Source organism: Hyla sarda, chromosome 4 (assembly GCF_029499605.1).
Source record: "Hyla sarda isolate aHylSar1 chromosome 4, aHylSar1.hap1, whole genome shotgun sequence".
Taxonomy (NCBI): domain Eukaryota; kingdom Metazoa; phylum Chordata; class Amphibia; order Anura; family Hylidae; genus Hyla; species Hyla sarda.
The window spans coordinates 392,502,906-392,528,811 of record NC_079192.1 but is presented as its reverse complement, the minus strand read 5'-3'; the positions used below and the strand labels follow the sequence as shown (position 1 = coordinate 392,528,811).

The 25,906-nt window shown below is 44.1% G+C and overlaps 1 protein-coding gene across 4 annotated transcripts in view; it reads right to left on the bottom strand.

The window, feature by feature from the left end:
- Window positions 1-25,906, bottom strand: part of SGCD (sarcoglycan delta) — a 607,498-nt gene that overhangs the window by 286,432 nt on the left and 295,160 nt on the right. For 3 of the 4 annotated variants that reach the window (XM_056517166.1, XM_056517168.1, XM_056517167.1), the window contains one exon: window positions 19,666-19,799. The exons of the other annotated variant lie outside the window; for it this stretch is intronic. The gene's annotated coding sequence lies outside the window, so the exon portion shown is untranslated. The remainder of the gene's footprint in view (window positions 1-19,665; window positions 19,800-25,906) is intronic. 4 annotated transcript variants of the gene reach the window in all.

Here is a 25,906-nt window from a genome sequence, read left to right as displayed (position 1 = left end):
GATAGATATGAGATATATAGATAGATAGATATGAGATAGATAGATAGATAGGAGATAGACAGATAGATAGATAGATAGATAGATAGATAGATAGGAGATAGATAGATAGGAGATAGATAGATAGATATGAGATAGACAGATATGAGATAGATAGATATGAGATAGATAAATAGATAGATAGATAGGAGATGGATAGATAGATATGAGATAGATAGATAGGAGATAGGTAGATATATAGGAGATAGATAGATAGATAGATATGAGATAGATAGACAGATATATAGATAGATAGGAGATAGATAGATAGATATGAGATAGATAGATATGAGATAGATAGATATGAGATAGATAGATAGATATGAGATAGATAGATATGAGATAAATAGATAGATATGAGATAGATAGATATGAGATAGATAGATAGATAGATAGATAGATAGATATGAGATAGATAGATAGATAGATAGATAGATATGAGATAGATAGATGATAGATAGATAGATATGAGATAGATAGATAGATATGAGATATATAGATAGATAGATATGAGATAGATAGATAGATAGATAGATAGATAGATAGATAGGAGATAGACAGATAGATAGATAGATAGGAGATAGATAGATAGGAGATAGATAGATAGATAGATAGATATGAGATATATAGATATGAGATAGATAGACAGATATGAGATAGATAGACAGATATGAGATAGATAGATATGAGATAGATAGATATGAGATAGATAGATATGAGATATGAGATAGATAGATAGATAGATATGAGATATATAGATAGATAGATATGAGATAGATAGATAGATAGGAGATAGACAGATAGATAGATAGATAGATAGATAGATAGGAGATAGATAGATAGGAGATAGATAGATAGATATGAGATAGACAGATGTGAGATACATAGATATGAGATAGATAAATAGATAGATAGGAGATGGATAGATAGATATGAGATAGATAGATAGGAGATAGGTAGATATATATGAGATAGATAGATAGGAGAAAGATAAATAGATAGATAGATATGAGATAGATAGACAGATATATAGATAGATAGGAGATAGATAGATAGATAGATAGATAGGAGATAGATAGATATGGGATAGATAGATAGATAGATAGACAGATATATAGATAGATAGGAGATAGATAGATAGATAGATAGATAGATAGATAGATAGATAGGAGATAGATAGATATGAGATAGATAGATAATGAAGGAGTTTGGGAGACGTGTATGGCCAGTTGAAGACACATCATTGGACCTTTGGGAGAAATTCTAAAAACTCCTTTCCGATAAGCCATAACCCTATGACCTTCACAATAAAAGTCTCATAAAATGGGACCTGGGACCTTTTTGACTCTCTGTAGTCTAATCCACTAGTGTATTTTACAGTTATATACTGAACTTTTATGCCTCCACGTTTACTGCCTGCCCCCTGAAATTCCGAATTTGTTTAGAAATAAAAGATGAAATTGATTCCTACATATTGGGATAAAGAGAACATCACATTCATCAATCTTATCTTGACAGCAATATTCCAGGCTCTGATTCTGTGATCTCCAGGTCTTAGAGAAGTGTCAAAAAACAGACTGTGCAAATATGACACTAAATTGGCACTGACACGTGTATCTTAGGACATAAAAATCCTTAATTTCCTGTCAGGAATATGATGTCATTCTTTTCAGTTTTCAGTCTCTGTATGACCAAACGACACATGTTTAAAAAAACACTAAAAAGAAAATAATAGACTTCTGTGGTCTGATAAAATAAAACTCTGTGAAATCACACACAGGGTGACTGGGTCAGTTTTACAAAATAATTATTACTAGATAAGTACCCAGCGTTGCCCGGGCTACCTACCTAAAACTTGTTGAAGAGGAGAAGCAACAATGACACTCTTGTCCTGATATCTTATCCTCATATTTCAACCTCATAACCTGACCTCATATCCTGTCCTTGTATCCCGATCTCCTATCCCGTCCTCATATCCTGACCTCATATCCTGTCCTCATATCCTGACCTTATATCCCAGCCTCATATCCTGATCTCATATCCCAACCTTATATCCCAGCCTCATATCCTGATCTCATATCCTGACCTTATATCCCAGCCTCATATCCTGATCTCATATCCCAACCTTATATCACAGCCTCATATCCTGATCTCATATCCTGACCTTATATCCCAGCCTCATATCCTGATCTCATATCCTGACCTCATATCCTGTCCTCATATTCTGATCTCATATCCTGACCTTATATCCCAGCCTCATATCCTGATCTCATATCTTGACCTTATATCACAGCCTCGTATCTTGATCTCATATCCTGACCTTATATCCCAGCCTCATATCCTGTCCTCATATCCTGACCTTATATCACAGCCTCATATCCCAACTTCCCGTCCTCACATCCCATTTTTACATCCTGACCTCATATCTCGTCCTTATATCTCAACCTCATTTCTCGACTTCCTATCCCTTCCTTCTATCCCAACCTCATATCCCGTCCTCATATTCCGATCTCCTATCCTGTCCTCATATCCCATCCTCATATCCCGATCTCCTATCCCATCCTCATATCCCAACCTTATATCCTAACCTCTAATCCTGATCTCATAACACAACCTTATATCGCAGCCTCATATCCCAACTTCCCGACCTCATATCCCAACCTCACATCCTGACCTCATATCCTGTCCTCGTTTAAAAATCTCCTATCCGTCCTCTTATCCCAACTTTATATCCCAGCCTCATATCCTGATCTTATATCCTAACCTTATATTGCAGTCTCATATCCTGATCTCATATCCTAACTTTATATTGCAGTCTCATATCCTGATCTCATATCTCGTTCTTATATCCTGACCTCATTTCTCGACTTCCTATCCCTTCCTCCTATCTCAACCTCATATCCCGACCTTGGCACTAACTGTTCTTTGCATCTTCCTACAGCACTGTCAGCAGGATGCTTGAATTCCCGGCAATCTTTGTAGTCATGTGATGAGCTGGAAGTCCTATAGACTTATATTGGACTTCAGAGAAAAATCCGCACCCTGACAAATGGTGGTGGGTTAGAGGTGATTAAACTGTGCTATGATTTTAGTTAACATATAAGTAACATGTGTACCAAGTTTCAATAATATACAAAATCAGAAAAAGTGCAATAAGAACAATATTCTGTATGAATTGTAAGATTTACGAACATACATGGATACAAAACACACAGTACGATTAACCCCTTAAGGACCAAGCCCATTTTGACCAGACCAATTTTATTTTTGCATTTTTGTTTTTTCCTCCTCGCCTTCTAAAAATCATAACTCTCTTATATTTCCATCCACAGACCCATATGAAGGCTTGTTTTTTGCATCACCAATTGTACTTTGTAATTACATCACTTATTTTACCATAAAATGTACGGCGCAACCAAACAAATATTATTTATGTGGGAAAATTGAAAAGAAAACCGCAATTTAGCAAATTTTGGAAGGTTTTGTTTTCACCCTGTACACTTTCCGGTAAAAATGACATGTTTTCTTTATTCTGTGGGTCAATACGATTAAAATGATACCCATGATTATATTCTTTTCTATAATTGTACCGCTTAAAAAAAATCCCAAACCATTTTAACTAAATTAGTATGTGTTACGCCGAGCGCTCCGGGTCCCCGCTCCTCCCCGGAGCGCTCGCTTCACTCTCCCCGCTGCAGCGCTCCGGCCACATCCTCTGACCCGGGGCGCTGCGATTCCGCTGCCAGTCGGGATGCGATTCGCGATGCGGGTAGCGCCCGCTCGCGATGCGCACCCCGGCTCCCGTACCTGACTCGCTCTCCGTCTGTTCTGTCCCGGCGCGCGCGGCCCCGCTCCCTAGGGCGCGCGCGCGCCGGGTCTCTGCGATTTAAAGGGCCACTGCGCCGCTGATTGGCGCAGTGGTTCCAATTAGTGTGTTCACCTGTGCACTTCCCTATATCACCTCACTTCCCCTGCACTCCCTTGCCGGATCTTGTTGCCATTGTGCCAGTGAAAGCGTTCCTTGTGTGTTCCTAGCCTGTGTTCCAGACCTTCTGCCGTTGCCCCTGACTACGATCCTTGCTGCCTGCCCCGACCTTCTGCTACGTCCGACCTTGCTTCTGCCTACTCCCTTGTACCGCGCCTATCTTCAGCAGCCAGAGAGGTGAGCCGTTGCTAGTGGATACGACCTGGTCACTACCGCCGCAGCAAGACCATCCCGCTTTGCGGCGGGCTCTGGTGAAAACCAGTAGTGGCTTAGAACCGGTCCACTAGCACGGTCCACGCCAATCCCTCTCTGGCACAGAGGATCCACTACCTGCCAGCCGGCATCGTGACAGTAGATCCGGCCATGGATCCCGCTGAAGTTCCTCTGCCAGTTGTCGCTGACCTCACCACGGTGGTCGCCCAGCAGTCACAACAGATAGCGCAACAAGGCCAACAGCTGTCTCAACTGACCGTTATGCTACAACAGTTACTACCACAGCTTCAGCAGTCATCTCCTCCGCCAGCTCCTGCACCTCCTCCGCAGCGAGTGGCCGCTCCTGGGCTACGCCTATCCTTGCCGGATAAATTTGATGGGGACTCTAAGTTTTGCCGTGGCTTTCTTTCCCAATGTTCCCTGCATCTGGAGATGATGTCGGACCTGTTTCCCACTGAAAGGTCTAAGGTGGCTTTCGTAGTCAGCCTTCTGTCCGGAAAAGCCCTGTCATGGGCCACACCGCTCTGGGACCGCAATGACCCCGTCACTGCCTCTGTACACTCCTTCTTCTCGGAAATCCGAAGTGTCTTTGAGGAACCTGCCCGAGCCTCTTCTGCTGAGACTGCCCTGTTGAACCTGGTCCAGGGTAATTCTTCCGTTGGCGAGTATGCCGTACAATTCCGTACTCTTGCTTCAGAATTGTCCTGGAATAATGAGGCCCTCTGCGCGACCTTCAAAAAAGGCCTATCCAGCAACATTAAAGATGTTCTGGCCGCACGAGAAATTCCTGCTAATCTACATGAACTTATTCACCTAGCCACTCGCATTGACATGCGTTTTTCCGAAAGGCGTCAGGAACTCCGCCAAGATATGGACTCTGTTCGCACGAGGCGTTTCTTCTCGGCTCCTCTCTCCTCTGGTCCCCTGCAATCTGTTCCTGTGCCTCCCGCCGTGGAGGCTATGCAGGTCGACCGGTCTCGTCTGACACCTCAAGAGAGGACACGACGCCGTATGGAGAACCTCTGCCTGTACTGTGCTAGTACCGAACACTTCCTGAGGGATTGTCCTATCCGTCCTCCCCGCCTGGAAAGACGTACGCTGACTCCGCACAAAGGTGAGACAATCCTGGATGTCTACTCTGCTTCTCCACGTCTTACTGTGCCTGTGCGGATGTCTGCCTCTGCCTTCTCCTTCTCTACTGTGGCCTTCCTGGACTCTGGATCTGCAGGAAATTTTATTTTGGCCTCTCTCGTCAACAGGTTCAACATCCCGGTGACCAGTCTCGCCAGACCCCTCTACATCAATTGTGTAAATAATGAAAGATTGGACTGTACCATACGTTTCCGCACGGAGCCCCTTCTTATGAGCATCGGATCTCATCACGAGAGGATTGAACTTTTGGTCCTCCCCAATTGCACCTCGGAAATTCTCCTTGGACTTCCCTGGCTTCAACTTCATTCCCCAACCCTGGATTGGTCCACTGGGGAGATCAAGAGTTGGGGGTCCTCTTGTTCCAAGAACTGTCTAAACCGGTTCCCAGTAACCCTTGCCGTAACTCTGTGGTTCCTCCAGTAGCCGGTCTCCCTAAGGCCTATATGGACTTCGCGGATGTGTTCTGCAAAAAACAAGCTGAGACTCTACCTCCTCACAGGCCTTATGATTGTCCTATCGACCTCCTCCCGGGCACTACTCCACCCCGGGGCAGAATTTATCCTCTCTCTGCCCCAGAGACTCTTGCCATGTCTGAATACGTCCAGGAGAATCTAAAAAAGGGCTTTATCCGTAAATCCTCCTCTCCTGCCGGAGCCGGATTTTTCTTTGTGTCCAAAAAAGATGGCTCCCTACGTCCTTGCATTGACTACCGCGGTCTTAATAAAATCACGGTTAAGAACCGCTACCCCTTACCCCTCATCTCTGAACTCTTTGATCGCCTCCAAGGTGCCCACATCTTTACTAAATTGGACTTAAGAGGCGCCTATAACCTCATCCGCATCAGAGAGGGGGATGAGTGGAAAACGGCATTTAACACCAGAGATGGACACTTTGAGTATCTGGTCATGCCCTTTGGCCTGTGCAACGCCCCTGCCGTCTTCCAAGACTTTGTCAATGAAATTTTTCGTGATCTGTTATACTCCTGTGTTGTTGTATATCTGGACGATATCCTAATTTTTTCCGCCAATCTAGAAGAACACCGCCAGCATGTCCGTATGGTTCTTCAGAGACTTCGTGACAATCAACTCTATGCCAAAATTGAGAAATGTCTGTTTGAATGCCAATCTCTTCCTTTTCTAGGATATTTGGTCTCTGGCCAGGGACTACAGATGGATCCAGACAAACTCTCTGCCGTCTTAGATTGGCCACGCCCCTCCGGACTCCGTGCTATCCAACGCTTTTTGGGGTTCGCCAATTATTACAGGCAATTTATTCCACATTTTTCTACCATTGTGGCTCCTATCGTGGCTTTAACCAAAAAAAATGCTGATCCCAAGTCCTGGCCTCCTCAAGCAGAAGACGCCTTTAAACGACTCAAGTCTGCCTTTTCTTCGGCTCCCGTCCTCTCCAGACCTGACCCTTCCAAACCCTTCCTATTGGAGGTTGATGCCTCCTCAGTGGGAGCTGGAGCTGTTCTTCTACAAAAAAATTCCTCCGGGCATGCTGTCACTTGTGGTTTTTTCTCTAGGACCTTCTCTCCAGCGGAGAGGAACTACTCCATCGGGGATCGAGAGCTTCTAGCCATTAAATTAGCACTTGAGGAATGGAGGCATCTGCTGGAGGGATCAAGGTTTCCTGTTATTATCTACACCGACCACAAGAACCTCTCCTACCTCCAGTCTGCCCAACGGCTGAATCCTCGCCAGGCCCGGTGGTCTCTGTTCTTTGCCCGATTTAATTTTGAGATTCACTTTCGTCCTGCCGATAAGAACATTAGGGCCGATGCTCTCTCTCGTTCCTCGGATGCCTCAGAAGTTGAACTCTCTCCGCAACACATCATTCCACCTGACTGCCTGATCTCCACTTCTCCTGCCTCCATCAGGCAGACTCCTCCAGGAAAGACCTTTGTTTCTCCACGCCAACGCCTCGGAATCCTCAAATGGGGTCACTCCTCCCATCTCGCAGGTCATGCGGGCATCAAGAAATCTGTGCAACTCATCTCCCGCTTCTATTGGTGGCCGACTCTGGAGACGGATGTTGTGGACTTTGTGCGAGCCTGCACTATCTGTGCCCGGGATAAGACTCCTCGCCAGAAGCCCGCTGGTTTTCTTCATCCTCTGCCTGTCCCCGAACAGCCTTGGTCTCTGATTGGTATGGATTTTATTACTGATTTACCCCCTTCCCGTGGCAACACTGTTATTTGGGTGGTCGTTGATCGATTCTCCAAAATGGCACATTTCATCCCTCTTCCTGGTCTTCCTTCTGCGCCTCAGTTGGCTAAACAATTTTTTGTACACATTTTTCGTCTTCACGGGTTGCCTACGCAGATTGTCTCGGATAGAGGCGTCCAATTCGTGTCTAAATTCTGGAGGGCTCTCTGTAAACAACTCAAGATTAAATAAAATTTTTCTTCTGCATATCATCCCCAGTCCAATGGACAAGTAGAAAGAATTAACCAGATCTTGGGTGATTATTTGCGACATTTTGTTTCCTCCCGCCAGGATGACTGGGCAGATCTCCTCCCATGGGCCGAATTCTCGTATAACTTCAGGGTCTCTGAATCTTCCTCCAAATCCCCATTTTTCGTGGTGTACGGCCGTCACCCTCTTCCCCCCCTCCCTACTCCCTTGCCCTCTGGTCTGCCCGCTGTGGATGAAATTTCTCGTGACCTTTCCATCATATGGAGAGAGACCCAAAATTCTCTCTTACAGGCTTCATCACGCATGAAGAAGTTCGCGGATAAGAAAAGAAGAGCTCCTCCCGTTTTTTCCCCTGGAGACAAGGTATGGCTCTCCGCTAAATATGTCCGCTTCCGTGTCCCTAGCTACAAGTTGGGACCACGCTATCTTGGTCCTTTCAAAATTTTGTGTCAAATTAATCCTGTCTCTTATAAACTTCTTCTTCCTCCTTCTCTTCGTATCCCTAATGCCTTTCACGTCTCTCTTCTCAAACCACTCATCCTCAACCGTTTTTCTCCCAAATCTGTTCCTCCCACTCCTGTTTCCGGCTCCTCGGACATCTTCTCTGTCAAAGAGATCTTAGCTTCCAAAAAGGTCAGAGGGAAAATTTTTTTTTAGTGGACTGGGAGGGTTGTGGTCCTGAAGAGAGATCCTGGGAACCTGAGGACAACATCCTAGACAAAAGTCTGCTCCTCAGGTTCTCAGGCTCTAAGAAGAGGGGGAGACCCAAGGGGGGGGGTACTGTTACGCCGAGCGCTCCGGGTCCCCGCTCCTCCCCGGAGCGCTCGCTTCACTCTCCCCGCTGCAGCGCTCCGGCCACATCCTCTGACCCGGGGCGCTGCGATTCCGCTGCCAGCCGGGATGCGATTCGCGATGCGGGTAGCGCCCGCTCGCGATGCGCACCCCGGCTCCCGTACCTGACTCGCTCTCCGTCTGTTCTGTCCCGGCGCGCGCGGCCCCGCTCCCTAGGGCGCGCGCGCGCCGGGTCTCTGCGATTTAAAGGGCCACTGTGTGTTCACCTGTGCACTTCCCTATATCACCTCACTTCCCCTGCACTCCCTTGCCGGATCTTGTTGCCATTGTGCCAGTGAAAGCGTTCCTTGTGTGTTCCTAGCCTGTGTTCCAGACCTTCTGCCGTTGCCCCTGACTACGATCCTTGCTGCCTGCCCCGACCTTCTGCTACGTCCGACCTTGCTTCTGCCTACTCCCTTGTACCGCGCCTATCTTCAGCAGCCAGAGAGGTGAGCCGTTGCTAGTGGATACGACCTGGTCACTACCGCCGCAGCAAGACCATCCCGCTTTGCGGCGGGCTCTGGTGAAAACCAGTAGTGGCTTAGAACCGGTCCACTAGCACGGTCCACGCCAATCCCTCTCTGGCACAGAGGATCCACTACCTGCCAGCCGGCATCGTGACAGTATGTTTGAAATTGCCCTATTTTGACCACCTATAACTTTCTAATTTTTCCATATATGGGGCGAAATGAGGGCTCATTTTTTGCGCCATGATCTGTAGTTTTTTATCACTACCACTTTTGCTTAGGTTTTACTTTTTATTCATTTTTATTAATTTTTTTGGGAATAAAATGTGATAAAAAAGCAGCAATTTTAGACTTTTTTTTATACGTTTACGCCGTTCACCATATGGGATAATTAACAATATATTTTAATAGTTCACACTTTTACGCACACGGCAATACCAAATATGTGTATTAATTATTTTTTTACGCATTTTTGGTGGTAAAATGGGGAAAAACTGACGTTTTACTCTTTATTGGGGGAGGGGATTTTTCAAATTTTTTTTCTTTTAAATATTTTTACTTTCTTTTTTTTTTTACACTTTTTATGTCCCCATTGGGGACTATTCATTGCAATCAGTTGATTGCTAATACTGTGCAGTGCTATGTATAGGACACAGCACTGCTCAGTATTATCGGTGATCTTCTGCTCTGGTCTGCTCGATCTCAGACCAGAGCAGAAGACCCCTGGAGACGGCCGGAGCAAGGTGAGGGGACCTCCGGCCGCCATGCTGGATGACCGGATCGCCGCAGCAGCGCTGCGGGCGATCCGGTCATCCATTCAAAGTACCGCACTGCCACAGATGCCGTGATCTGTATTGATCACGGCATCGGAGGGGTTAAGGGCGGACATCCGCGCAATTGCAGATGTCCGTCATTACCGGTGGGTCCCCGGCTGCTGATATCAGCAGGGACCTGCTGGGCATGACGTGAGCACCGCTCCGGTGCTCGCGATCATGTCGGCGCGTAAATGTACGTCATGGTGCGCTAAGTACCACGTAACCATGACGTACATTTACGTCCATTGTCGTTAAGGGGCTAAATACAATTAAAATTGCTCTAACCAGACCAACCTTCTACAAAAACATGAGAGAAGGATATAACCATCCTTAAGAGGGCACATGTATATAAATGATAGGCAGATAATACTGCTCAGTCCGTCCAAGACCCCAACTTCATGTGTAAACTATACATGTGTCAGAAGAAACAATACCTAGTGTACAGAATCAAATTACACAGCATAGCATCAAGGCAAAGTAATGCTGCCCTATACTTTATACACTGGCTGGACTGGCTATCCTACAGAGCATAAGTATAGCAATGAATGCAAAAGTAAAACATGAAACCAGTGCAGGATACCAGACGGGGGATTAGACGGAATCCGGACATGAACAGGTCACAACATGTTCATGGGCACATGTTGTGGGGGGGGGAAAAAAGGGGGTTTCACTGTAACATACTATATATATATATATATATATATATATATATATATATACAAACTGCTCAAAACAATAAAGGGAACACTTAAACAACACAATGTAACTCCAAGTCAATTACACTTCTGTGAAATCACACTGTCCACTCAGAAAGCAGCAATGATTGACAATCAATATCACATGCTGTTGTGCAAATGGAACAGACAACAGGTGGAAATTATAGGCAATTAGCAAGACACCGCCAATAAAAGAGTGGTTCTGCAGGTGAGGTGATGACCACAGACCACTTCTCAGTTCCTATGCTTCCTGGCTGATGTTTTGGTCACTTTTGAATGATGGCGGTGCTTTCACTCTAGTGGTAGCATGAGATGGAGTCTACAACCCACACAAAGTGGCTCAGGTAGTGCAGCTCTTCCAGGATGGCACATCAATGCGAGCTGTGGCAAGAAGGCTTACTGTGTTTGTCAGTGTAGTATCCAGAGCATGTAGGTGCTACCAGGAGACAGGACAGTACATCAGGAGACGTGGAGGAGGCTGTAGGAAGGCAACAACCCAGCAGCCGGACCGCTACCTCCGCCTTTGTGCAAGGAGGAGCACTGCCAGAGCCCTGCAAAATGACCTCCAGCAGGACACAAATGTGAATGTCCACTCAAACGGTCAGAAACAAGCAAGAAACGGGCTTCCTGGCCTTTTTGTTATACTCTCCTGGAAGGGGATGATGTGAAAGGTAACCATACCTACACATCTCCCCTAGTAAAGGATAGGGGATAAGATGTCTGATCGCGGGGGTCCCGCTGCTGATCTCTGGGCCAGGAGTGGCGGTTCCGGAACACGGAGGCTTGAAGCCTTCGTGTTCGTGACGTCATGCCACACCCCCCTCCATTCATGTCTATAGGAGGGGGCGTGACGGCTACGTAGTAGCCGTCACGCCTCCTCCCATAGACATGAATGGAGGGGACGTAGCGGCTGTAGTTGCCAGTCATCCGGCACGGAGCAGATTTTGCTCCGTGCACAGATGACTAGGGTGGTGCACCAGAGATTGTGGGGGGTCCGCAGCAGTGGGCCCCCAGCGATCAGACATCTTATCCCCTATCCTTTGTATAGGGGTACGTTGTATTTCGGTGGAGTACCCCTTTAAATGACGCCAACATTCATGAGGTCGGAACTCCAAAATGCTTGTGAGATGCATGGAAGAAACAATCACAGGCACGTGTCATAGACAGTAGCCTGGTATAAATAGCACAGGCAATACAAGTATAGGATGTTGAGACCAGATATAATAGGTTCAGCATCTCCTAGAAAGGACCCAATTGGTGACACTGAAGCCTAAAGAGGTATGTATGGGATTGGTCATTTATGATTAACCCTAGAAGCTGGGTTGTCTTCTGCTCAGGCCCATTATTGTGTCAGAGACTTGTGTCGGGAGTATCCTCTGTTCCTTGGTAGGATAGTTCAGTGGGATATATTAGAAGCCGTTATGGTTACAGATGGATACAAAATATCCAGCCGTTTTACTCCGGTCGGCTCATTTTTGACCCGCATCCGGTTTTCTGACCGGACCTCAAAGCGTAGTATACTACGTTTTGAGGTCCGGTCAGAAAACTGGATACGGGTCAAAAATAAGCCGACTGGAGTAAAACTGTGACTCCGGTTGGATCATTAAAGCCAATGGATTAGGGCATCGGTCCGGCTGGGGTATGGGAGCGCACGGTTTTCCCCTCCCCCTGCCGGATCCAGCACCCGTAGAGTGAAAACGTGGTGTGCATGCACCCTTAGCCCCTTTTTGTGATGAATGAAAACGCCTCGTATGTAGAAAGGGGAATAAAGCCGCCCTCCAGCTACTAATCTCTGCCTGATACCGTCAACTTAAAGATCATTTTGTATTTTGCTTACCATGTTGTTTTCCTCAGGCTTGGGATACATATATCCGGGAGTATAATTAATCTTGCATGTATTATGACAGAATATCCACTTTACCACCCAGACCTTTTTTGCCCGTTTCATAAAACCTTGACATTAATTATTTCTTAAAGAGCTAGGTCATATTTTTCTGGCTTTCTAATTGGCTTATGTTTGCCATTTCAAGGCATTTTAGCTGTTGTAAGTGTCAATATCATTTTTCATCCGACTCATGCACACCCCTGGCATTAAAGGGGTATTCCAGGCAAAACCTTTTTTTTATATATATCAACTGGCTCCGGAAAGTTAAACAGATTTGTAAATTAGTTCTATTAAAAAATCTTAATCCTTCCAATAGTTATTAGCTTCTGAAGTTTTCTGTCTAACTGCTCAATGATGATGTCACGTCCCAGGAGCTGTGCATGATGGGAGAATATCCCCATAGGAACTGCACAGCTCCCGGGACGTGAGTCATCAGAGAGCAGTTAGACAGAAAACAGCAACTCAACTTCAGAAGCTAATAACTATTGGAAGGATTAAGATTATTTAATAGAAGTCATTTACAAATCTGTTTAACTTTCCGGAGCCAGTTGATATATAAAAAAAAGTTTTGGCCTGGAATACCCCTTTAAAGTCCTGTTTATGGTACACAATATTGTGGCATAGCCCTAGCGAATGAAATACTACTAATTTGCAATGACTTGTACAGAATACTTTAATTTACATACTCAAAAACTCTTAACTTGGCACTGTCAGAATCAAAAACTTTTTATATGTTGTACATCTTGGCAAAACAATAACCTTGCTAACATTCTTCATAAAAAATGTGTATCTCTTTTTGTAGAAATCATGGTGCATAAGAAAGACCACTAGGGGTCCTCATACCATCTGGAACATAACCCTTTCTGAAGCACAGGCTGGGACAAAGTCCAGGAAATGAGGGCAGGACTAGCACCAATGATCAGCTGTGACCTTGGATGAAACCTGGCAGTAAGTGCTTAAATTTCCCTGCAGCACCACCACAGGCGAAATGAAGTATTACATAGTGCTCTAGTCCAGTCTGCAGCCACAACAGCTACAAGTAACCACAGTCTCAGATTGTCAGTCATCAGTCAAGTCAGTCCCTGTCAGCAACTGTCAAGTCAACATGGCCCGCATTAAATTGACCCCATCTACTATAAGGCCCAGCAAGCCCTTAAGGTCTCTGCGTCACTAGTCACCTCCGTGGGCCCTGGCTGAACTGTATAGACTTTTCCATCTGTCTACCCTCAGTAAAGCTACCATTATCCGTAACTTGGCGTCTGAGTCATTATTTCCCCCGTGCCTAGCCCAGGATCTAGTGGTATACCTTCGGGTGGTATCGAGGATAAACCACGCCCTGGCATCACTGCCCCTAGGGTAAAAACATCTACCCTCATCACACCCCGTTACCACATGTGCAAAACTGGTCATCCATAGAAAGAGACGCGCTCCACCCAGGCCAAGAGTTGAGGATTTTGATCTGTGGACTCCCCGTAGTACAGTATATGTATTCACATTCACTTACATATTCTTTGGTATATATTCACACCTGCCGGATGACTAAAGGTGAAGGCATTAGTTGTGGTGACCATTGTACTGCCGCACTCAGGAGGGTAGGCACTACATCTGTACATTGTTCACATGCTTCCAACCACTTTGGGAACCTAAAACCTCCACTACTAAACCTCTATTACACACATATACCCGATGAGCAAATGTAGTCTTACGCTTCAATGACTTAATCCTTCTGTGGTTTGCAATATGTCAAAACTGTTTGACGTAAGTCAAAAATAGTCTTGTTTCGAGACCCATGTGCCGATAAACATTAGTGCAATGCTTCCATGCATGGATTATCATGTCCACTAGAGAATTATAGAGCAGGAAAGCAGAGTCACGTACCGAGCTATGGCTGTAAACTCTTACTATGTTACATAAAAAGGGGTCTGCGGCCGAACAGTTCAGGAGGTCATGATTGACAGATAAAGCCGAGCAACATTCTGCTTGAAGCTTGTGGTGCGCTGCTTTACTTAATAACAGTTCCCCTTGTCTCGCCTGCCAGGGTAGCTGAAGAATTTAATAAGGGATCTTTTAAACTTGGCTTTCATGGCTATTTTAAGCAGCGCTTGCCAATTTAAGTGCACCGGTACGGTTACACTCACTGCTTCTCAGTTCCGCCAGGAATTTTCCCTCTGTTTTTTCTCGCACAGCCATCTGATCAGTCCCTAGAACTCATCTCATGTTTCCGATATGAGTTTAATAAATGTATCTTATGCTAAGTGCTCCCAACCTGGCCTAGGCTATTAGCGCGTCTTACCCATACAGCACATTTAGCAGGATTCTGAGTCTACCCAGAGCCCTCTCCGCCTTCGGAGACATATTATTACTGTTCTGCTCTCCGATGCAGTCATTATTTGTTTTTTTTCAGGTATCTTGTGGATTACAGAAGTAATTGACCGGCACGTGAAAATGAGGTAAATGAGAGATTCCAGCTGATAACAATGCCCGGATGACCAACTAAGGTGTACCATAGAATGCAGTGTTGGCTGTCCGCGCATGCTGAGAGATGTAGTTTTGCACATTTTGAAGACCACTGAGCTAATGTGTATGGGGCCTCCCAACTCTCGCTAGATGGTGCCAAGCATCCAGATGGAACCAATCCTAGATGGAACCAACCATCCAATGCAGTGGTCTCCAAACTGTGGACCTCCAGAATGCCTGGATAGCATTCTAAGAGTCATAGTTTTACAACATCTAGAGGTCCAGATTTTGGAGGCCTTCTAACTCTCAATAGGTGTAAAGAAGAACTGGGTTGATGTCGTACATACCCGTTCCTTCCTCTTTCAGGGGACATAAACCATTGCCAGAGGCGTCTGAAGCATGTTACCCCCTCTCCCCAAGTCAAGTATGAATATGTATGGGAGCTTGGTAAATGATATTCAGGGTATTCCCAGCATGAAATCCACCCAGGTCCGTCTTGAGTGCTGGGCGCTTCACCAGAATGACAGGACACAGTAGCAGTGGAGAATTGCTGTGCTAACTTTTTATTCTCCAAAGTACAGGTGCAAACCGGTGCATACTATAAGAGTGCCATCTCTGTCCCCCTCCTTCCCTCCTTTTTTTTTTTCCTACTTAACTGCAATGTATGGGAGCTTGGGAGAGATCAGTATTATGTAGAATGTGAGCTCTTAAAGGGCTACTCTGGTGGAAAACATTGTTTTTTAAATCAACTGGTGCCAGAAAGTTAAAACAGATTTGTAAATGACTTCTATAAAAAAATATTTACCCTTCCAGTACTTATTAGCAGCTGTATGCTACAGAGGAAATTCTTTTCTTTTTGAATTTCTTTTTTTTTCTTGTCCACAGTGCTCTCTGCTGACACCCCTGTCCGTGTAAGGAACTGTCCAGAGCAGCATAGGTTTGCAATGGGGATTTTCTCCTGCTCTGGACAGTTCCTGATACGAACATCAGGTGTCAGCAGAGAGCACTGTGGACAAGACAAAAAAGAAATTCAAAAAGAAAAGAATTTCCTCTGTAGCATACAGCTGCTAAAAAAGTACTGGAAGGGTAAAGATTTTTTTGTAGAAGTAATTTACAAATCTGTTTAACTTTCCGGCACCAGTTGATTTAAGAAAAAAAAATGTTTTCCACCGGAGTACCCCTTTAAGGTGACTATACATATTACATTAGTGCAGGCCCCCCAACCATCTAATGTGTATAAAACCTCCAAAATCTCCCCTAATGGTGATATTGATTGGGCTGTAGGTGTGCAAGATGCCCCATCCTCTTGTTCTAAGGAGAGATATGCCACTGCCAAAGGACTCTAGCAGCATCTTACCCCCACAATTCCTATTAAAACACATGTATGGTCAGCCTAGTTGAGCTGGAAAGGTTTGCACCAAATTCAATTCAAAATGAGCAGACGTAGATTTTCACCAAATTTTGCCCCATGTTTTTTCTCCTGTTAACATACCTTATACTTGAAGAAAATTTGGTACAGTAATGACACACGACTTGCACGACTTCTATTCATTGCAGTTTAAAGGGGAACTCCAGTGGAAAACTTTTTTTTTTTTTTATCAACTGGTGCCAGAACGTTAAAAAGATTTGTAAATGACTTCTATTAAAAAATCTTAATCCTTCCAGTACTTTTTATGGGCTGTATACTACAGAGGAAATGCTTTTCTTTTGGGATTTCTCTGATGTCAAGTCCACAGTGCTCTCTGCTGACCTCTGCTGTCCATTTTAGGAACTGTCCAGAGAAGCATATGTTTGCTATGGGGATTTTCTCCTGCTCTGGACAGTTCCAAAAAAGGACAGCAGAGGTCAGCAGAGAGCAGTGTGGTCATGACATCAGAGAAATCCAAAAAGAAAAGCATTTCTTCTGTAGTATACAGCCCCTAAAAAGTACTGGAAGGATTAAGATTTTTTAATAGAAGTCATTTACAAATCTGTTTTACTTTCTGGCAGCAGTTGATTTAAAAAAAAAAAAAAAAGTTTTCCACGGGAGTACCCCTTTAAAGTGGGGTTATCCAAGTAAAAGAAAAAACATTTTTTTTTTTTTTTTTAACTGCATTATGAAATAGAATTTTGGACAAAATTCTGTCTGAATACCCCATGGCCATCTTTTATGTAATAAAGAAAACTATAAATAAGAACTCACCAAGCCAATAAAGAAATAATAAAATCCCATCTGAAATCACTAGCATGTGCTCCTACAGCCTCAAAGCCAGAAGTATATGCCGGCCCATATAGCGGGAGTGTGATCTGATAAGACCTCTTTATGCAGAAGTAGGACATTTCCTACTAATTAACATCTTGTGCCGATTCTCTCCTTTAAAGGGGTACTCCGGTGTTCAGAACGCTTGGAGCAGGAGGCTATGATTGTGAAGTCACGGCCACACCCCATTGTGAGGTTAAGCCATGCCCCCTCCATTCATGTCAATAGACGCCCCCTCCCATAGACTTGCATGGAGGGGGCGTGGTTATGACGTCACGATCACTGCCGCAGGAAGCCGGCATTTGCTTAGAGCGGCAGGTGCTGCGGGAGATCGTGGGGGGCGTCAACAGTGGGATCCCCATGATCAGACAACTTATCCCCTAGCCTTTGGATAGGGGATAAGATGTCTAGCAGTGGAGTACCCCTTTAAGACCATTTTATACATATCCGTCCATCTTCTTCAGCCACAATTCTCATTACTTGATGTTAGCCTTCCATGATAACCCCACCTATTTTACAATGGCTCCTGCAGACTTTGTAGACTTGAAAAGCTTTACTATGACCCTTCATACACCTAATAAAATCTGTAATCAACTTTACTTGCAAAATATCACAATCACCATTAGGGCCCACAGATGTCATAAAGAGCATAACCCACTCAGGATCTTCTTCTATGAGTCAAAACAGAGAGGTCTTAGTGATGTGTACCGGTTGAATGGTTTCCATGAATGGTAGCTGCCGGTGAAGGCTTAATCTAGCAATATTAGCTATTTGGCAGGATTATAATAATTTGAGTAGCCCAGAGCCTATTACACAGCTGAATTGTGTTTTGAACAGGGCCACAGGAATGATGGCTGGATCGTTTGTGGGGCCCATTGTGGCATTAGCTATCGGCCGCACATCCCCATTACATGGGGAAATATCTGGCTAACTGCTAATGATTTTATAGTGCTTGTTCGTCAGCTGATCTTTGGCCTATTACCCAAGCTGATGTCGGCCTGTTCGCCAATAGTCCCCCTGATTAATAAGGCCCTAAGAGTGGTAAGCTGATCGACCTGGGGGACGCATTCTGAAAGGGTTTATCTTAAAATATACAATCAGTTTAATGATGATGTCTCCTCTGAAAACAAACCATGACAATAAGTTGATCTGTTAAAAAATCACAAAGAGTTAATTTTTCCCTACAGTGCCCCGACAGGGGAAAGGAGGAATTACTCAATTCTTAATTAAATTAATGGCACATATATATATATATATGGATGTGTTGGGTCATCTAGAGCTGGAAATTTAAAGGGGTATTCCAGGATTTTTTTTTTTTTGGCTATGCTACAGGGGCTGTAAAATTAGTGTAGTTCATAATATAGTGTCTGTACCTGTGTGTGACGGTTTTCTCACAATTCTTATGTGATTTTCACTCCAATATTTAGTTTTAACAGCATACAAAATGACTGTTGTCTCAGATTATTCCCAGGTTGCAATGTGGCCAAGACCTGACTCACTGGTCAGCTGATGACAGGGAGCCTGTCTGCTTCAATGGGTGGAGCGATCGCTTGGTGGGAGAGAGATCAATCTGCAATTAATGCAACAGCTGTAGGCACCCTGATTGAAAACCACAGGTCTTTTGAATGGAAGCAGCTCATTTATGTTTCAATGGGTGGGGTGGCTGATGTGTGGGAGGGAGGCAAATGGAATTGTGGGATTTGTAGTCAAAAAAAGAAAATTCAAACAGGAAACACTAGTTCACAAAAAGCTAGCCACAGTGTTATGGTAATCTCACAACATAGCCATTTAGCCCCAAGACAAGCGCAGATCCTTCCTAAGCATGTCTATTACTGTCTGCCAGGTATGTACTAAAATCACTTTATGGTGATTAACCCCTTTAAAATACCAAGGTATTTTAAAACAGCTTTTCTTTACTAGATAACTACTATAGGGGAGATTTATCAAAACCTGTGCAAAGGAAAAGTTGCCCAGTTGCCCATAGCAACCAATCAGATATCTTCTTTAATTTTTAACAAGGCCTCTGCAAAATGAAAGAAGTAATCTGATTGGTTGCCATGGACAACTGGGCAACTTTTCCTCTGAACAGGTTTTGATAAATCTCCCCCATTGTGTGACAAGTTAAATGTCCAACAAAAGCACAGAAAATGTGAGGGTGTCATCTACTGGTTCCATGGTCACTGCTAAGCATCTTTTTCCCTAGAATATTTGGTTTATATTACTGTTTTCATACCACTAGTGAAGCTTATTCAGTAAAAGGCGTAAAGGAACAATAATGACAACAGGGACGTATTATTTCGGGCAGGGTTTCCCTTTAAATTCAGAATTAAACTCAAAATCAAGCGTCTTCTCCACCATTGTTCTCTGTACATAAAGCAATTAAGTCAATTTGGATAACAAAGTGTTACATTTGCTTGGTGAATGGGAGCGATACCACTGTGAACCTTACCTTGATCAGTCCTAATCAGCTTTGGGCAGAATCCGTATCAAAGCATCTAGACGTAGGATGGTTGAAAAGATGTGAGTTAGAGTTTCTATACAAGACTCGTCACGGTCCCAGAGGGGGGTCTATATCTGTGCCACCTGCAAATCAAGGAGAAATACATTGGGATGAACATTATAATTCTTGGGAACTTGAAACTTGGTGTCTGCCCTAAGGGTATTTTTGTTCTGACTTGTGGGAATAAAATACCTTTTGCATATGAAATGTGTCTCTTCTCTATACTGGAAACTCAACAAGAGAAGAGAACGCATTGCAAGAGATTTTATTTTAGGTGGGTCACCTTCAAAGACCTACATGTTTTAAAACATTTTATAATTCACTTATATAAAGCCTTTGTGTTAGCTGTCAGATTCTTTATATTAAAGGGGTACTCCCGTGGAAAACGTTTTTTTTTTTTTTTAATCAACTGGTGCCAGAAAGTTAAACAGATTTGTAAATCACTTCTATTAAAAAAATTCTTAATCCTTCCAGTACTTTTTAGGGGCTGTATACTAAAGAGAAATCCAAAAAAGAAATGCCTTTCCTCTGATGTCATGACCACAGTGCTCTCTGCTGACCTCTGCTGTCCATTTTAGGAACTGTCCACAGCAGCATATGTTTGCTATGGGGATTTTCTCCTGCTTTGGACAGTTCCTAAAATGGACAGTAGAGGTCAGCAGAGAGCACCGTAGTTGCGACATAAGAGAAATCCAAAAATAAAAAAAACATTTCCTCTGTAGTATACAGCCCCTAAAAAGTACTGGAAGGATTAAGATTTTTTAATAGAAGTAATTTACAAATCTCTTTAACTTTCTGTCACCAGTTGATCTTAAAAAAAAAAAAGATTTCCACAGGAGTACCCCTGCGAATATTAAAGGGTACCTCTCATCCAAAAAACTTTTGATATATTATAGATTAATGTATGTAGAATAACTTTACATTTGCATGTTATTAAAAAATATGCTTCTTTCTATTTAATTTTCCACTTTGAAGAAATGACCACTAGGGGTCTCCCTACCAGTCCTGGCAGCAAGCATTTCAGACTCATGCTGGAGTCCTAAACACTACGAGCTGCCAGTCTGCTTTGTTCACAAAGGAGAACACTCAGAGCTGCCAGCCTGCTTTGTTCACAGCCTGTTTGGCTGTGAACAAAGCAGGCTGGCAGCTCTGAGTGTTTAGGACTCCAGCATGAGTCAGAAATGCTTGCTGACGGGACTGATCGGGAAAAATACAATAGAAAGAAGCATATTTTTCATTAACATGCTATTGGAAAGTTATTCAACATTCATTCATCTAAAATATATCAAAAGTTTATTTGATGAGAGGTACCCTTTAAACACTTAAAAACATTAATAGCAAAAATCATAAATCATAATGGGCCCAATTCATGTCAACACGCCCCTTATTCCCGGAGCCTACCCTTTTCTTCTTCACTCTTCTGTACCCATACCGTGTGGGGCAGAAGGGTACCACAACCACCAATCTAACCCCCACCTCCACCTTGCTGATGTGACAGCATTCATGCCAAGTGAAAATCCCATACAGGTTTAAACTTCCTAATGCGCCCCCTTCCATAGACTCGCATTGAGGGGGCGGGGCGTGACATCACACGGGGGCAGAGTCGTGACATCACGATACCCTGTGGTCATCACGCTGGACACTCAGAGACTCCAGCATTGCGTACAGCTTGCAAAGGTGGGTGCTGAATGTCAGATTGCGGTGGGTCCCCAGCGGCGGGACCCCCGCGATCAGACATCTTAACCCCTATCCTTTGGATAGGGGATAAGATGTATTAGGGCCGGAGTACCCCTTTAAGCATCACACCATGTCTATTCAAACCAATAAGTTGTCTGCATAATGCAGGACACAACAGGTCCTCCAGTGAAGGAGACACTCTTTGGAACTTCTCTCCACTCTGAAATGAACATGTGACCCAAATATATGAAAATTTCCTTAATACAGCATATGAAAATGACTTTTAATTTGCCCCTTTCATCTTTGCATGCTTCTAGTACTGCGGCATACTTGTGTGCACTGCTATGCAGGTTCCATTGGACACCATCTGGATGAATATAACATGTAAAAAACGAAAATGGCAGCAGCACACAAATGGAGGCTCTTAGCGCACTTTTTGGTCAAAACGTGTCCCCCCATCCACCACGCGGAGGTGGCCTCATATCGGATGGGACCCTAACACTAACTCACCTCTGCTGGGCATGCAGCCTCTGACTGGGTGACATTTTGGATCCACTATCAATCCAAACCACCTCCTGTGAAATAGGGGAGGGGATGCACGGCTACAGAGGGAGCCACTCCCCACAAAAATTGCACAGCAAAATGATGAATATATATTGACATCTTCTCATGCATAATATGGGTATATCAGATGCCATATGTCTATCTAACCTCATTTTGTTTGATGAATACTAACTACTGTCCCAGGGTCACACCCAAGGATTTTGTCCACTTTGTTATATGACACATGTTGATGAATATTTTCCCATTGTCAGTTGTATGCATCAGGGTACCATTTGGGAAGTTACTTTACGCAGCTATACTGTACCTGCGCACAAAGCCCCTACCCCCTATATCTTTGTTCTAGCCTAGGGACTCTGAGGAGGTTCCAGAGTAGGCCCTGATCATACGGATCAGGGACCTACTACTTACAGGCAGGTCATTCAGACTAGGGCAAGAGTAGGTCCAGTCTACTACCCATTACCAGTGGGGCTGCTTAGATATATATCGGTATCTAATATCAATTACCTACTGTCTTTATGTAACATTAATAAATATTTCAATGAATATGTTTTTTCATGATCTTTCTGTGAATAACTAAACATGTTCCCTCTACCTGCCTTTAGTACCTCTATGCGCTCCATTGGACACCATAAGAAATTTTACCAAAGAAGCACTACTTTAGAGATAGGATACCTCTATACTATATGTAAGGAGTCTAATATGCATGCCAAAATTTTTCTGTTTCATTTGGAGCATGCCAAAATTTCAGCATGTTCTTTATTTGAATGGGTGCATGTAATACTACATTTCTCCTGTAGTGGCCACTGTAGCATAAGTAAGCAAACTGGTGGCAATTAGCTCTTTAACTGAGAAAACGGCAATAACAGCAGCTCTTGTATTTAAGGGATCATCTGTAATAAAACCCCTATAATCAAGTCAAATACAGTACTAAAAGATAAAATATACATGGGAAGCATGAGTCACACTCAACGCTGTGGGCTTATGTGCTTTATATTCTATACTGTTCTAACACCGGCTACATTCTATTTTACCATTTTTATTCTTACACCATATAAGAGTAAAGAATAAAATGATGTCTCCGGTGACCTTCATAAGCCAAAAGGACACAACATCTGAAACGATAGAATTTAGCATTTCTTTCTTTTTTGCCAAATAGAGGACACCGAGTTTGTGCTGAGAGTGAACAATAAACCTCCCAGGGGTTCATTTAGGGACAACAGTGAGGTCCCCCTTGCTGATAATTCATTCTGTAGAATACTTTCTTTCTCTATCCCCGCAGTACATTTGACCAGGGGGGAGTACCGTATATACTCGAGTATAAGCCGTCTCGAATATAAGCCGAGGCCCCTAATTTCACCCAAAAAAAACAGGAAAAGTTATTGACTCGATTATAAGCCTAGGGTGGTAAATACATCATCCCCCCCATGTCATTATCCAGACCCCCGTCATTATCACCCCGTCATCATCATCACCCCGTCATCATCACCCTGTCATCATCCCCTCATCATCATCATCATCCCCCCTCGTCATCATCCCCCCCCCTTCATCATCACCGCCTGTCAATCCCTTCTTAGTGGTCTTCAACGTGCGGACCTCCAGATGTTGCAAAACTACAACACCCAGCATGCCCGTACAGTCATCGTCTGTCGGGGCATGCTGGGAGTTGTAGTTTTGAAACATCTGGAAGTCCGCAGGTTGAAGACCACTGCGGGCTTCGTCATCATCCAGACCCCCCTTTTTTTTTCTACTCACCTCCCCTTGGTGGGAAGGAAGGGTGAGCTGTTCCGGGCCATCTATGCTGCAGGGACCGTCCGGTGGGGAGGGTTAGTCGTTCCGGGTGGTCCATCTTCACCAGGAGGCCCTCTTCGCCGCTCCGTGCCGGCCCCGGACTAGTGACGCTGCCTTGATGCCACCGCGCAAGAACGTCACGGACATCTGCTGCGCACGGACGTCCTTGCGCGTCGTCGCCAAGGCAGCGTCACTAGTCTGGGGCCTGCCTGGAGCGGAGAAGAGGTCCTCCCGGTGAAGATGGACAGCCCGGAACGACTAACCCTCCCCACCAGACGGTCCCTGCAGCATAGGAGGTCGAATATGGACGGACCAGCTCACCCTTCCTTCCCACCAAGGGGAGGTGAGTAGAAAACAAAAGGGGGGTCTGGATGATGACGAAGGCCGCATTGGTCTTCAACCTTCGGACCTCCAGATGTTGCAAAACTACAATTTCCAGCATGCCCGGACAGCCATCGGCTGTCCGGGCATGCTGGGAGTTGTAGTTTTGCAACATCTGGAGGTCGGCAGGTTAAAGACCACTGAGGAAGGGATTGACAGGCGGAGATGGACGGCCGGGACCATCCCCTCACAGCTAAAGCCAGAAACATTTTTTTGTTCACTCGATTATAAGCCGAGGGGGGGGCGTTTTCTGCACGAAAAATTGTGAAAAACTGGGCTTATACTCGAGTATATACGGTAATAATTTTTATCTCCCCTTATTACACGGGTATTTCTTTTGATGCCGAAGACATGCGGTTTAATTGCTTGATTTAGATCTCTGCACAAAAAAAAAGAAAAAAAAAAAGGAAAAAAGAATCCACAGAAATATTACTTTTAATTATGTTAATTTATATCAGAAAAGCGGAATTTACAGAAAGCAATAGCATTAATTATTTATTTGCCTATTAAGGCTGAGTATAAAGTATTAGGCTAATTGACTGACAGCATTTCTTAAATATGCTTATGAGTATAGTCAAGCTGTTGTGATAAGTTCACATTTCCCCGGCACCCTTCTCGGCTGTCACTTACTTCCAATGTCTGTCACTCAAATCGACAGAGCTGTGGCGAAAAAACAAAATAATGGAAGCTGAGAACACAGGGAGATATTTAAATTCACACGACACAATACCCCGGGGAGTCGGAGGAGGCAGAATCCTGTTCTTTCTATAAAAGGGCTTTTAAAAGTAATTCACACCTAAAGGGGTCGTCTGGGGAGATACAAGGGAGCGGACTGGTTTAAAGGGGTACTCCCGTGGAAAACTTTTTTTTTTTAAATCAACTGGTGCCAGAAAGTTAAAGGGGTATTCCAGCCAAAACCTTTTTTTTATATATATCAACTGGCTCCGGAAAGTTAAACAGATTTGTAAATTACTTCTATTAAAAAATCTTAATCCTTCCAATAGTTATTAGTAGAGATGAGCGAACTTACAGTAAATTTGATTCGTCACGAACTTCTCGGCTCGGCAGTTGATGACTTATCCTGCGTAAATTAGTTCAGCCTTCAGGTGCTCCGGTGGGCTGGAAAAGGTGGATACAGTCCTAGGAAAGTGTCTCCTAGGACTGTATCCACCTTTTCCTGCCCACCGGAGCACCTGAAAGCTGAACTAATTTATGCAGGAAAAGTCATCAACTGCCGAGCCGGGAAGTTCGTGACGAATCGAATTTACTGTAAGTTCGCTCATCTCTAGTTATTAGCTTCTGAAGTTTTCTGTCTAACTGCTCAATGATGATGTCACGTCCCGGGAGCTGTGCATGATGGGAAAATATCCCCATAGGAACTGCACAGCTCCCGGGACGTGAGTCATCAGAGAGCAGTTAGACAAAAAACAACAACTCAACTTCAGAAGCTAATAACTATTGGAAGGATTACGATTTTTTAATAGAAGTAATTTACAAATCTGTTTAACTTTCCGGAGCCAGTTGATATATAAAAAAAAGTTTTGGCCTGGAATACCCCTTTTAAACAGATTTGTAAATCACTTCTATTTAAAAAATCTTAATCCTTCCAGTACTTTTAAGGGCTGTATACTAAAGAGAAATCCAAAAAAAGAAATGCATTTCCTCTGAACTCATGACCACAGTGCTTTCTGCTGACCTCTGCTGTCCATTTTAGGAACTGTCCAGAGCAGCATATGTTTGCTATGGGGATTTTCTCCTGCTCTGGACAGTTCCTAAAATG